Below are 12,853 nucleotides of genomic sequence, written 5' to 3'. Positions count from 1 at the left end.
CACCCCACCCGGCGCCCCGTGCCGCCCGCAACCCCGCCGCCACACATCCGCCCCTGCTCATCCCACCCACCTCCCAAATGCGCCGACACCGCACACCCACATCACCTCCCACACCCACTCAAAACAACCATCACACGCTCCGGCCGCCTCTCCCGCCCATCCGCCCGATACACCCACACTCCCACCCCACCCATCTCACCGCACAATCATACTCCACCTCCTACCCTAAATCATCTCACACTCATGCTACATCAGGCCCAAATCCCAGCCACCTACACACCCCAGAGGTTTCACGCCGCATCACTCCGGCATAAAACCGCACACTCGACGTCCATCTCCAGCTCTCTACAGGAGACAACACCTACTACCATGAGAATACGTTGAGCCACATGGGCGCCGACCTTCGGACGTAAACACCGAGTCCGTGGATCCCTCCGCCTCCTACGACTCCTCCGCTCCTCCACTAACCCATCCACTCTCCTCATCACCTGCGGCGCTCAGCTAGATGAAAATCCCGCCACCACCGCCTGGCACGCCCTCCTCCAACACCTACAGCCAGTTTACCACACCTACAACACTAAAGGTTACCACTTCCAGTCACAGGGACGTGACTTTTTCCCCGAAGGCGAAGGTAAAATGCTGAATAGTCTTACGGAGGACAGCCCAACACCCCCAGAAGGAGCCTACGGAGGGATGAATAGAGCGCGACTTGACTCCGGGCGACAAGGACATAAGTCCGCCCGGGCCACTCGCCCCTATGACCCAGAACTCGCCTGCCACCACCGTAGCAGGAAACCGCAACTACCTTGTGGGCGAGCCGACCACCGACAATGACGGGGTGGGGCTATTACTCTAGCTCCAGTCAGCACCCCTGAGACGACCGGTAACCGCTCAACCCTCCTACAGGAGACAGCCTGCAGCTGCTCTGGAGGTAATAAGGAGATGGCTGGTAGCTGCTCCCGCCTTCATCAGGAGACGGCCAGAAGCCACGCTGAAGGTGCCCTAAATGAGACGGCCTGCAGCCGCTCCGGAGGTAATAAGGAGACAGCTGGTAGCTGCTCTGAAGGTGTCCCTCAAGAGACGGCCTGTAGCCGCTCGACCCTCCTACAAGAGATGGCCAGTAGCCGCTCCAGAGGTAATAAGGAGATGGCCGGTAGCCGCTCCCGCCTTCATCAGGAGACGGCTGGTAGCCGCTCCGAAGGTGCCCTTGAGTCGGTCTGTAGCTGCTCCCTTCCCCAGGACACGGCCAGTAGCCGGGCCTTAGCGACGGCCGGTAGCTGCGCCCCTAAAAGGCCACAGACAGTAGCCGGGCCCTATGGCAGGTGCTGACTCCTACCCACGAAACTACGACCCAGAGGAAGACCCCAGCCTGGACGAGTATTGGAGAGGCCCTGTGACTACCACTGAGCTCCTCTCACTTCAGCCGGTTCCTGAGAGGACTCACCTGATGGACCCCGATGTAGGCTGATGCCGCAGCCCACTCCTGATGGCGTCCCCAACTGCCGGAGACTGCAGCCCACGGGACCTCCAGATCGCCCCCAGGACCCCCGGGCGGGACATCCCTACACCTCGATGCCAGAGATCTTCCTTCGTCAGGCACCTGAGCGAGAGGTTCAGCCAGCTGTTCGGCCCCAGCCCTGAGGGCCAGATTCCCACCCCAAGCCCTGAGAGTGCGGGACCCTTCGCCACCCGCAGCCCCGGACAAGAGAGGACGCCCCTACATGTGATCCCATGGCCCCTGAATGTGGAAGCCCCTGGCGGAACTCAACCCCGTCAGTAGTAAGGCCGAGTCATCCCCGCCGCCCTTGTACCTGACCACCATTACGCCCAGTCCCGAAAGTGAGTGACAGTGAAAGCACAGTGTCCGTGATACAATGAAGTAAGGGCAGAGCAGTGAGTTATCAGAATATGGAAAGTCAGTGAGAAAAGCATCAGTAGTAATATAAAAGAGGTGGAATAAGTAAGATAACAGTGAAACAGTGAATATGGCAGGGCAGTGAAATAAATGTCTGTCTAAGTGAACACGCAACCATATAGTGACACAGCCTCACCTTAAGATCATACGGAGGCCCCAGTGCAAGAACAATAATTAACGACACGACAGACAAATCAGTTAGACTGCCAGCAGTGAAAAGTGCCACAAACTCCACCCGATATACAGATCCCAGACTTTCCCAAATAATAGTGTTTAGCTTCACTGCCCTAAACTCCCGATTGTAGTGCTATTCACCTTACCCGATCTTGTCCTAAGTTCTATCCTGTGCGATACTAACACCCATAACCTAGGCCTTAGGATTATAATTGTTAAGCATAACTATTCTTGTGACATCTACCCGTTCCACTGTAGAATTCAGCAATACACATGAAAGGTTGTTGCCTTGAGTTTTTGTGTCCTGCCTCTCTCTTATTTGTCTAAGCTCCAGTCTAGAAAGAGAACCCAGCTACACACTAGGCGTTAGAGGGACGGGAAGCCGACCCCAAAACACCTAGCATTACAGTACACTTACCTATTAACTGAGACAGTTGCGAAGATCACTCTCAAATCCTAGTTCAGCTCGTCTAATACGGGGTTGCACCTGAGTAATTTTACAGTATGTCCCTACATTATCACAATAAGTATTCCACAAAAATGCTCAGGCACATGACATGCGACACATACGTACACAACAGAGCTCAGTGTCTCCGCACAATAGAGATGACAATATATATACCCAACCTTAAGCCTAGATGTCCGCATCACAGAGACGAAAGCCTAGCTAACATAATATGCTCGCGTTACACAGACGAAACCCTAGCTAACTTAGTCCATACCTCGTCAGGTATAAGGGAATACATACAGTATATTTGGTCTCACACTGACAGTCACTGGGGGAGAGGTTAATGAGACTAGGGTGGGTGTACTCTCGTGGGAATGGAGAGGGGGGGGGAAGCTAGTGGGAGTCCACGGGTGTGGGTTACAATGACTTCTGCAGTTCGGTGGGAACGTACACAACAGAGCTCAGTGTCTCCAGCACAATAGAGATGACAATATATATACTCGACCTTAAGCCTAGGTGTCCATGTCACAGAGACGAAAGCCTAGCTAATATAATATGTTAGCGTTACATAGACAAAGCCCTAGCTAACTTAGTCCATACCGCGTTACATACAAGGGAATATATATGGTCTCACACTGGCAGTCACTGGGGGGGGGGGTTAATGAGGCTATGGTGGGTGTACTTTCATGGGGATGGAGAGAGGGAGGGGAGTTAGTGGGAGTCCACGGGTGTGGGTTACACTGATGTCTGCTGTCCTGTGGGGAGGGTGACACTGGGGAGATATCGCTCATGGTAGGGGGGAGACTGACCCGGGCAGGTATGTCGAGCACTCCGCGTACAGCACTTTGAGTAATATGATACACTAGAACTCACAAGGGGAGGGTGAGCACACTGGGGAGGAGTGACACGTTCTTTGGGGAGGGTCACGGGGAGCGTCCACTGTAGGGCAGGGCTGGTCACACTTGGGGAATATAAAGGGAGGATCTATGACTCACAGTTTCTGACAGAAGGGGAGGGTGAGCACGCTGGGGGAGAGTTACACGTTGTTTAGGGAGGGGTCACGGGGAGGGTCCACTGTGGGGCGGGGCTGATCACACTGGGAGAATACAAAGGGAGGATCTATTACTCACAGTTTCTGACAGAGGGGAGGACAGGGCCCGCTACGACAGGAGTTCCAGGTGGCGGCCTGGCGCAGGAGGAGGGCCACCCGGTGAGTAATATAGAGACAGGTGGTTCGTCGGGTTGCCACAAGTCCGGGAAGATTGGGCTGGTGGTGTGTGGGGCAGCTCTCTAGCTGCTACGACCCGACAGGGAACCAGGCTCTCGGGGTTGGGGCTGAAGAAGGCCAACAGGCGTGCAGCTCGGCGCCGGCCCTTCGTCATTGTTGGGGTTCTGGGAGAGGAACTGGGGAGGCCCGGGGCTGGGGTCGGGCGCGGAGGGGGCAGCACCCTGGTCGCACAGCTATCACGCCCCTCGGAGATAGCAGTCAGGGAGGGGCTGTGGCCGCCGACATCTGAGGAGGCTCGGCTGCTGCGACAGGCACCGGGGGAGGCCTGCCGTCTCTGGGCGTTGCGGTCTTGTCATCGGGAGGAGGCCATCAGGGGCAACTTGTGGCCTCTTGCACTGGGGGAGTCCGACAACACCTGGGACTGCACCAACAGGACACTGGCCCTCGGGGATGTCTCGCCCGCTCTGGTCTCTGGAGGTTCCCCTGAAAAGGAGCAAGAGTCACCCTAGGATACTGAGGGGCAGGGCGAGGGGCACCTCACTTCGCCACCGAGGTGGTGGTTGCGGCAGGAGGCACCGCCTTCTGCAGGAGCCCATTTATGGGCAGGGGGAGAGCAGCCTGGAGCTGACCCGCCTGCTGCTACAGATCCTGATGGCGGGGAGTAGGCACCCAATGGATATTCCCAGCTATTGCCACAGCTCAGACAGAGCGTGCTCTCCGGCCTATTTCCTGACAACGGGGAGAAGTCACCTGATGGATACACCTGGCTATCGCCACAGCGCCGACGGAGACTGCTCTCCAACCGTCATTTCAAGGGCAGGGAGAAGGTGCCCGATGGATACACCAGGCTATTGCCACAATGCTGACGGAGATTGCTCTCCGGCCCCTGTTTTGGAGGCAGGGAGAAGGCGCCCAATGGATATGCCCGGCTATTGCCACAGTGCCAATGGAGACTGCTCTCCTGCCTTTGGGTCTGGGGCTCCTGCCCTGGAGACAGCTTTGGTGGATGGCAGCGGCACGTCCACTGCTCCTTGAGGGGGACAGCAGCCCTTGAGGCTCCTCCTGAGTCCTCTTTCAAAAAGGAGGCCGATCCAAGGGACTCGGCGTCCGAGGGTCTGCTTTGGAGCTTGTTAATACAAGTCCCACCCCGATTCTGGCGAGTGTTCCCTCTGCTGAAGTGTAGTGTACTTTTATTGTACACTGCCGGGTGGTCTGGCTGTGGGGAAGAGGGGCGTCGGATCACGGGAGATACGTCGCTTACGTTCGGAAGGCTCGCCAGGTGAAAAGAGCCTCCCCGTCATCTCCTTGTGGGGTGGGGTCACCTCCTTCTACCCTCCTAGGGTGGTGGTGTCTGGCTCGCCGAGCCGGCATTTCAGAGATAAAGATGCAACAGTGCGTCAAAGAGACAGGTTGAAGGGAGTCAGTATGAGGAGAGTTGAGACAAAAAACTTTTGATTCCACCCTGTGAGAAGAGCTGTATGAAGGGAGCCTCCCAGACTTGAGAGTTGTACGCTAGACAGGGGTGAAGGGATTATTCCCCCGAGCTAGACCTAGATAGACAATACAGTCCTGCTAGGGTTACAGGAGAGCACAACCCCTCCTAGAAAAGGCAGCTACCCGGGCGGGGCATGAACTCTTGACCTCGCGATCCCTAGTCCAGCGCTTTACCACTGAGCCACCTCGCTCTGAGACAGGGGTGAATAAAACCCCTGTATAGAATCAACAGCTGTGCGGGGATAAAGAAGACAAGTCGGCTTAACATACATCTTGAAAGCAGATTTTGCAAGGCAATATGCCCAATATAATATATGGTACTGTAATTTATTATGTTGCATTTACCTGCAAGTTCGAGCCTCGCCCGGGCTGCCGTGCCGGGAGGGGTAGCTCCCTCCTGTAAACCTAGCGGGGCTATATAGTCCAATACAGGGCTTAGCTCGGGGGAATTCCATTTCTCCCATTTTTTCTGATACTGTTGTTGGTATCACACCTCGTTTAATTTCAACGCCATTAAAATAAAACAAGGGGAGCTAGGAGAACCAGCACAAAAACTTGTGTGTAGTAATTCATATGTATCTGTGTCCCCATGTAGCCTATATGGCTGATATTTGAGTATAATGTGTTGACTGTTAGGCTACCATTTGAATTATGAAAGTTTCCCATATTGGAATATGTCTGACGTTGTCAGGATCATCCAGTTTTTAATCTCTCTCTCTCTTAGTGTATATATATATATATATATATATATATATATATATATATATATATATATATATATATATATGGGTAAAACTACCACAGATATAGTGATTGCAACTGTCTTCTCTCAATATTACGATCTTTGGGAAAGTAATTTTAGTACAGTAGTTATTAAATACTACAAAAATTGTAGAGAAAAAAGAAAATATAGCTACTGGGGGGCATCCCTTAACACGCTGATGCTTTGTTTACCTCCTATTAGCCATTGTTATAAATAACCAACGTAAATCAGCCCTCATACGAGGCTTGCAACGTGGCTCGCGCGACCATTGTGCCTCATATGAGGTTTGCAGTTCGGCAAGGGTTAAGGAAACCGCCCGCCCACCCATGGCAGCCTGTAGCCGACGCCGAGTCGCCGACTGGAAGTGTTCATTCTCTGGACATTGATTGCGGTAAGGACATCTCGCCGACGGGACGGGCATCAAACATTCATGTCTATAGGAAATCTAACGATCCAGCCTAACCTACCCTATCCTAACTGGGCGGCTTTGCCTCCCCGATATCCTTAATTTTAACTACCTAGGATTGCCACTTAACCTAGCCTTAGAGCCCACAAATACGTATGGCCAAATCTCAGTTGTCCTAACTTACCAAACCTAATTTTTAACCTGTCATAACCTAACCTTTTCTATTCTAATTTAACATATCTTAATCAACTGAAATTATCCAAATCTAACACATCGGTAGAGAATTTGAAATCATGCACTAAAAGTAAGACGTGCCTTTGGAGCTTGGAAGCAGAGTTTGCTGTTGGTGGTAATTTCATCGTGGTAACGGCGAGTGATATAAACAAATCTTGGCGTACCGTAATGCACAGGTAAAATGTTTAAAATGCCCAGTATCTGTGATAATCTATGAAGCACAATAAGTAATTTAACTTCAACAGGAAATAAGGATAGGCCACGCCTGTGACAAAGACGAGACCACAGTGACGCAGCATGTTCGTAAGAAAATATTTGGTAAGTGTGTTTTACTTCAAGCAGCAGAAGCGCCTTACCAATTCATTTGCTATTACTCCAGTTTTGTTGTCAGTATTATTCTGTTTTCATGGTGGTAAAAATTGTTTTTTGTTGACTTTTATCCTCTTGTTACCATAATTATGTTCCTTATGCCTCACCGACGTTTGAAGTGGCAGACTTGCTATTTGCTAAAACTTACTCAGATCTTAATTGTTAGGTTAGGTTAGATTATGTTGCTTGGTTAGGTTAGGTTGAACTATTGGTGAGGTTAAAACTTACTCGAATCTTGATTAAGTAAGATTAGCCTAGATTAGATTATATTGCTAGGTTAGGTTAAATTGCATTAGGTTAAAATATAAGGAAGAGGTAAACCTACACTGGAGATGGAGAAACAGATGAAACAGCGGAAGGAACATGGGAAAAAACTGGGGAAAGATTTTCAACATAAAACATTCAGTATCACTCCAAAAATAACCAGAAAAATATAAAAGACTATCATGAAAGATTTGGTAAGGTGCTTGTGCAGCGTAATGTAAAGTTTATGTTTAACCTAACATTTTATTCTTAAACAAAAAAATATTAAAGAGAGCAAACAAAATATAGCCTACCTACTTTGCAATAGAAAACCATCTGAAAGTTTGAAACCCCCTCTCTCCCCGACTACGCGTTTGCTGCCGATCCTGCCAACTGGACTTAACGTCAGTACAGCTTACAGACTGAAGTGTACTCAATTTAACAAACATAAATAGCATGTGAAGCCTAACTGGAGAATCGTTTAAACCTAAGTGGGAGCTTAACCCTCCATGTTATGCAGCGTATTCTGCGCCCGAATCCTCGGGTCCAGATACGGTGCGGGCCTTGGGTTCTTTATTCTTGACCGGGCTAGAGTATGCAGACAAGGAGGTAGGGCTCAAACACAAACTGACAAAATGTGTACATATATTAACAAAGGAGTGAAGTACAATAATATACACAGCAGTACATGAACAATCCTACACGATACTAGTGTATTAGACAGTACAGAGTAATATGAATCACACTCATACTAATTATACACCGTGATACAATACACATATGACACTTATAGTACACTAGATATGTCTCATTAGGACACACGTAGGGGTAGGGGCACAATAGGACCTTTAGCACAGTCTGTCTCGGTATGAACCCATACGCGTGACATGATCGGGATATTACCTTACTTCACAATACACTCTCGTGACAGGAACTCAACGTTTTATCACTCATAATACACTCGCGTGACAAGAACGGGATATACGGTACTTAATGATACACTCGCGTGACATGAACGCAACGTTATATCACTCATAATACACTCGCGTGACATGAATGGGATATACGTTACTTACAGTACACTCGCGTGACGTGGACGCGATGATATATCACCCGTAATATACTCGCGTGACATGGACGGGATATGACCGTGAGTATGGTGTATTATAGCACAATCACCTACGGGGTACAGACATAACACTTATACATTAACTGGGGGATAAGGGGTCGGGTCGGTCATGTATTGCACGGGGAGGAGACACGTGTGATGGCCGGGACTGATTCCACTGTACCAGTGATAGCCTCGGCGTATGTCGGGAGTAGGGGTCAGGTAGTCTCTCCCCCTGGATCACGGTTTAGCACACACTGGGGCCAGGGTGTCAGGGCGATGGGGAGGACACTTTTCACAGGGGCGTACACTAAAGGCCGGTTCACACGAGCTGAATCGCGGCCGTTTTCTTCGCCGATATGCGGCGGAAAAATGCCGATTTTCGGCATTTTTCCCGGAAAGGTGTTCACACGTACGGGGACTGAGTGGCAGGAACGCGGCAACAGTGTTTACAAACAAAGATGGACCGCCGTACTCGTACCAGGTGTGCAGCCCTTGCACTTGCACTTTCTCTACTTCAAGATAAGTCGTCACGCATCTGGACTCGTCCGTGGCTGTCTAGGAGAAAAGAAGAGAGTGTGTATTACAGGCTGGTGAGGGAGCTCAGCTTGGAGGATCCCCAAACTTTAAATGAGTGGATCCATCTTAACAAGACCCAGTACGACCATTTGCTGGGGCTTGTGACACCCTTCATTAAAAAACAAAATATGCAGATGAGGGAAACTGTGATTGCTGGAGAATGGCAGGCATGATGAATAAACTTGTGTTGGCCACGCGTGATGAAGTCAAAATGGTGATACTGTAAACACACAAAGATGTCGAATTCGTCTTCGCTCCCAGAGCTTTGTCTTGTTCGGTGCTTCCATTTTAATCGGCCCGGCAACTTTCTCCCGATTCCGGCGAAAAAAGACCGACATGTCGGTCTCTCCATACCGGCGAAAAAAGTTGCCGGAATTTCTACCGGGAAGCAAATTCCGGCAAAAAACTGCCGCGATTTTGCTCGTGTGAACCGGCCTTAACACAACAGGGGAAAGGGGGAGCACAGGTAAAGGGGGGGGGTACACACACAGTTGAGAGCACTATACCTCACGGGTACAGCTGGACAGTGAGTGGCACTAGGGGCGCGCCTGGGGCCGCTAGACCGGCAGCCTTACTGTAGGTGGGGGCCGGGAGTAGGCGGAGGGCCGTCAGGGGTTGTGCTCCCGGTAGAAGTCGCTGTCAGCATCGCCTGGAGTCTGGGAGGAGCTGAAGGGCGGAATGGTGGGTAGCCCTCTCCTGGCCGTGGCGCCGGGAGAGTGGTGGCCCTCGGGACTAGGGCCGAACAAGGCCAAGAGGCACTTAGCACGGCGCCTACTCTTTGTCGTGGTGGGCGTCTTGGGGGGGGGCACCTGGCCTGGTTCAGGCCGAGGGTCGGCCGCAGGACTCTCGTCACCTCCCTGGGGCTGCGGTCTCGCCTGGAGGAGGGGGCTGTCAAGGGTGGTCTGTGGCCACTCACTCTGAGGGAGTCCATCAGTGCCTGTAGGCGATGAGGGTGGGGTCGCAGCGACAGGATACCTGGCCTTGGGGTGGTCTCGCTCTGGCTGGTCTCTGGAAGGGTACCTGTGGGGGAGCAGTCTCCACTCTCCATACAGGAGGGGAGATGAGAGTGGTGCCTTGTTTTGCTAAAGGATGGGCAGGCTAAGCAAGAGGCATTGCCCTCGCGGGAAATCTCTGGAGTCTGGTGGGCCTGATGGTCCCTGCTGCAACTCTGCGCCAGGGCGTGGGAAGGAGGTCCGAAGGTCACCCCTTCAGCCAGGCAGATCCGGTGGGCACTGCCTAGGCTCCTGCCCAGGGTAGTAGTCAAAGGAGATCTGGTGGACACTCCACTCGTCCCGTGGACGACCGGAGGGGGAGGCCCGTGGGGCCTCCTGACAGGCATCGAAGATCTGGTGGACACTGCCCTCCTGCCATTGGGGAATGGCACAGCTGAGAGATGACCCCTCTGTGGTAGATCCTACGGATACTATCATTGGGCCTACCGCCCTCCTGGGCAACACAAATGAAGGTCGTCTGGGGGACTTTCCAACACGTGGACACAGCCCATGCTCCCGCCCGGGGTAGCGGTCAAAGGAGATCCAGTGGACACTCCTTCAGGAGACCGCTCATCCCGGGGACGACTGGAGGGGGAGGCCCTTGGGGTCTCCTGTTGGGCGCCGCAGATCCGGTGGACACTGCCTTCCTGCCGTTGGGGGAATGGCGCAGCTGGGGGACAACCGGTGGTCTGCCTCACTGTGGTAGATCCAGTGGATACTACGGTACCAATGGGCCTGCTGCCCTCCTGGGGAACAATAGCAAAGGTCGTCTGGGGGATGTTCCGACACGCTGGCTCCCGGAGGTGGGTGGCAGAAGAGGAGAACTGGTGGTCACTCCTACAGTAGATCCGTTGGATGCAACTGTGCCGCTGCTCCCCAGGGTTGTAGTAGGAACCAGAGCTTCGGTGGAGTCCCTCTTTTAGAGGCAGGTCTGGTGGACACAGTGTCTGAGGGCCTACTTGGGACTTGGCTACTGCAAGTCCCACCCCGATTTTGGCGAGTGCTTGCTCCATCGTAGTGTAGCGCACTCACACTGAATACTGCCTGGTGGTCCGGCTGCGTGGAAGAGGGGCGTCGAGTCATGGGGGATGTATGTCCCTTCCGCACGGAACGCAGAAGTACCTCCCTATTGTCTCTTATTGGGGTGAGGGTTACCTCCCTATGCCCTCCTCCTGGGATGGTGGTGTTGGGCTCGCTCCGCCGGGCAGATACCGATATTTCACTCCAGACCCCCACCAAATGATAATAACGTATATCACAACATTGCAAGTTGAAATGTGCCTTAGGTAAAACTTGCACCAAAACAGGATCGTGCGTTAAGAGCGTTCGGTAATTATGGCATGTTCGGTTATCAAACGACCATCGGATGGCCGCGATGGCGATGGTTAGAGACCCATAGGGTCTCTAAAGAACGTAGGTGGGATCTTTGTATAAAGTTCATAGAACTTACAGATAATACAGTACTGTATTTGGTTTAGGAACTCAAGGATAACCCTTTCATGGGCGGGACAACTCTAGTATGTTCTTTCCAATGAACACCAGCTAATATTCAGCTGAGAATAAGTAGTGAAGGATGAGTGTTATATTGCCACCATTAACCTCCCAGTGACAGCTGATTATAGTATTCTAATCCAGCAAACGCCAGACGAAGTGTTAAATAAATCCCCGCATTTTATCTTCGACGCGATGACGTCTTTTTACGATACTGTGACTAAAGCAAGACGATTCTTTGTAGCAGACTCTGGAGAGGGTTAACCCTTTAACCGCGGGCATTGTTTTGCCCCGACTGTCCTCTCCCGCGGGGGTTTCGACCAAAATGTAAACAAACTTTAAACCTTTATAACTCTGCACAGAATAAATCTAGAGCGAAAAATAAGGTACCATTAGAAAGTACTAACCTTCGGCTTTGCAATGATGTAGGTTTCATGATTTCGTTGACTATCACTGGATGGGCAGTGCCATTAGAAGTGAGCGATCTAAAATCACTATTTTTCGCTCACACACCATTACCTTCGCTCATACACCATTACCAAATGCCAACCTCATTCTGATAATAATACTATAAACATATATGAACACTGCACATACGATAAACACCCACTCTGTGTTCACTGAGGCAGGTAAAAGGCACTGTAATTACCCACACTTCACTGCCACATCAGCGGTGTTGTAATCACTATTTTTCGCTCACACACCATTACCAAATGCCAACCTCATTCTGATAATAATACTATAAACATATATGAACACTGCACATACGATAAACACCCACTCTGTGTTCACTGAGGCAGGTAAAAGGCACTGTAATTGCCTGCACTTCACTATCACATCAGCAGTGTTGTCACTCACACAGCTGGACAGATACTGATGCGTGTTTGGTCCGGGGTGGGGTGGGGGGCCCAGGGGGTGGGAGGTGGGGCCCCAGGGGGGGGAGGAGGGAGGTGGGGGTCGGCTGGAGTGAAAGAACTTAATAGCTACTCTCCCTTGAAACAATTGGCGCACGGAAAAAACGCGGGGTATTCAAAATATTCACAAACATTCGAGAATGACACCCGCGGTTTGGTCCAGTTTTTGCAATGTCATTCTGGAATGACACCCGCTGTTAAAGGGTTAATGAATTGTTTGGCTAATAATCGGTTCTAAGGCTTTTATGTCTCACTCTCAGTTAAATAAAATTGTCTAACCAGATGGAATAAAATACAGCACTAGAGCAGTCCCAGTCGTGAGAAAATCATGGTCTCGGTGTTGCCCCCTGTTCTCTGTTCCTGCTCACTCTCCCAGTTCATCACGTATTGGTCTCATGTGAATTATGTCCCTGTCCTGTTCCTGACCATTTTCTTCCATACCCCCTTGCACCAATTAGAATCGACTTTGCTTCATTACCTGAGACCCAGCCATCC

This window comes from Coenobita brevimanus, chromosome 60 (assembly GCF_032717465.1).
Source record: "Coenobita brevimanus isolate Jiangsu-jjx chromosome 60, ASM3271746v2, whole genome shotgun sequence".
NCBI classification, from domain to species: domain Eukaryota; kingdom Metazoa; phylum Arthropoda; class Malacostraca; order Decapoda; family Coenobitidae; genus Coenobita; species Coenobita brevimanus.
This window is presented reverse-complemented; position numbering follows the sequence as displayed.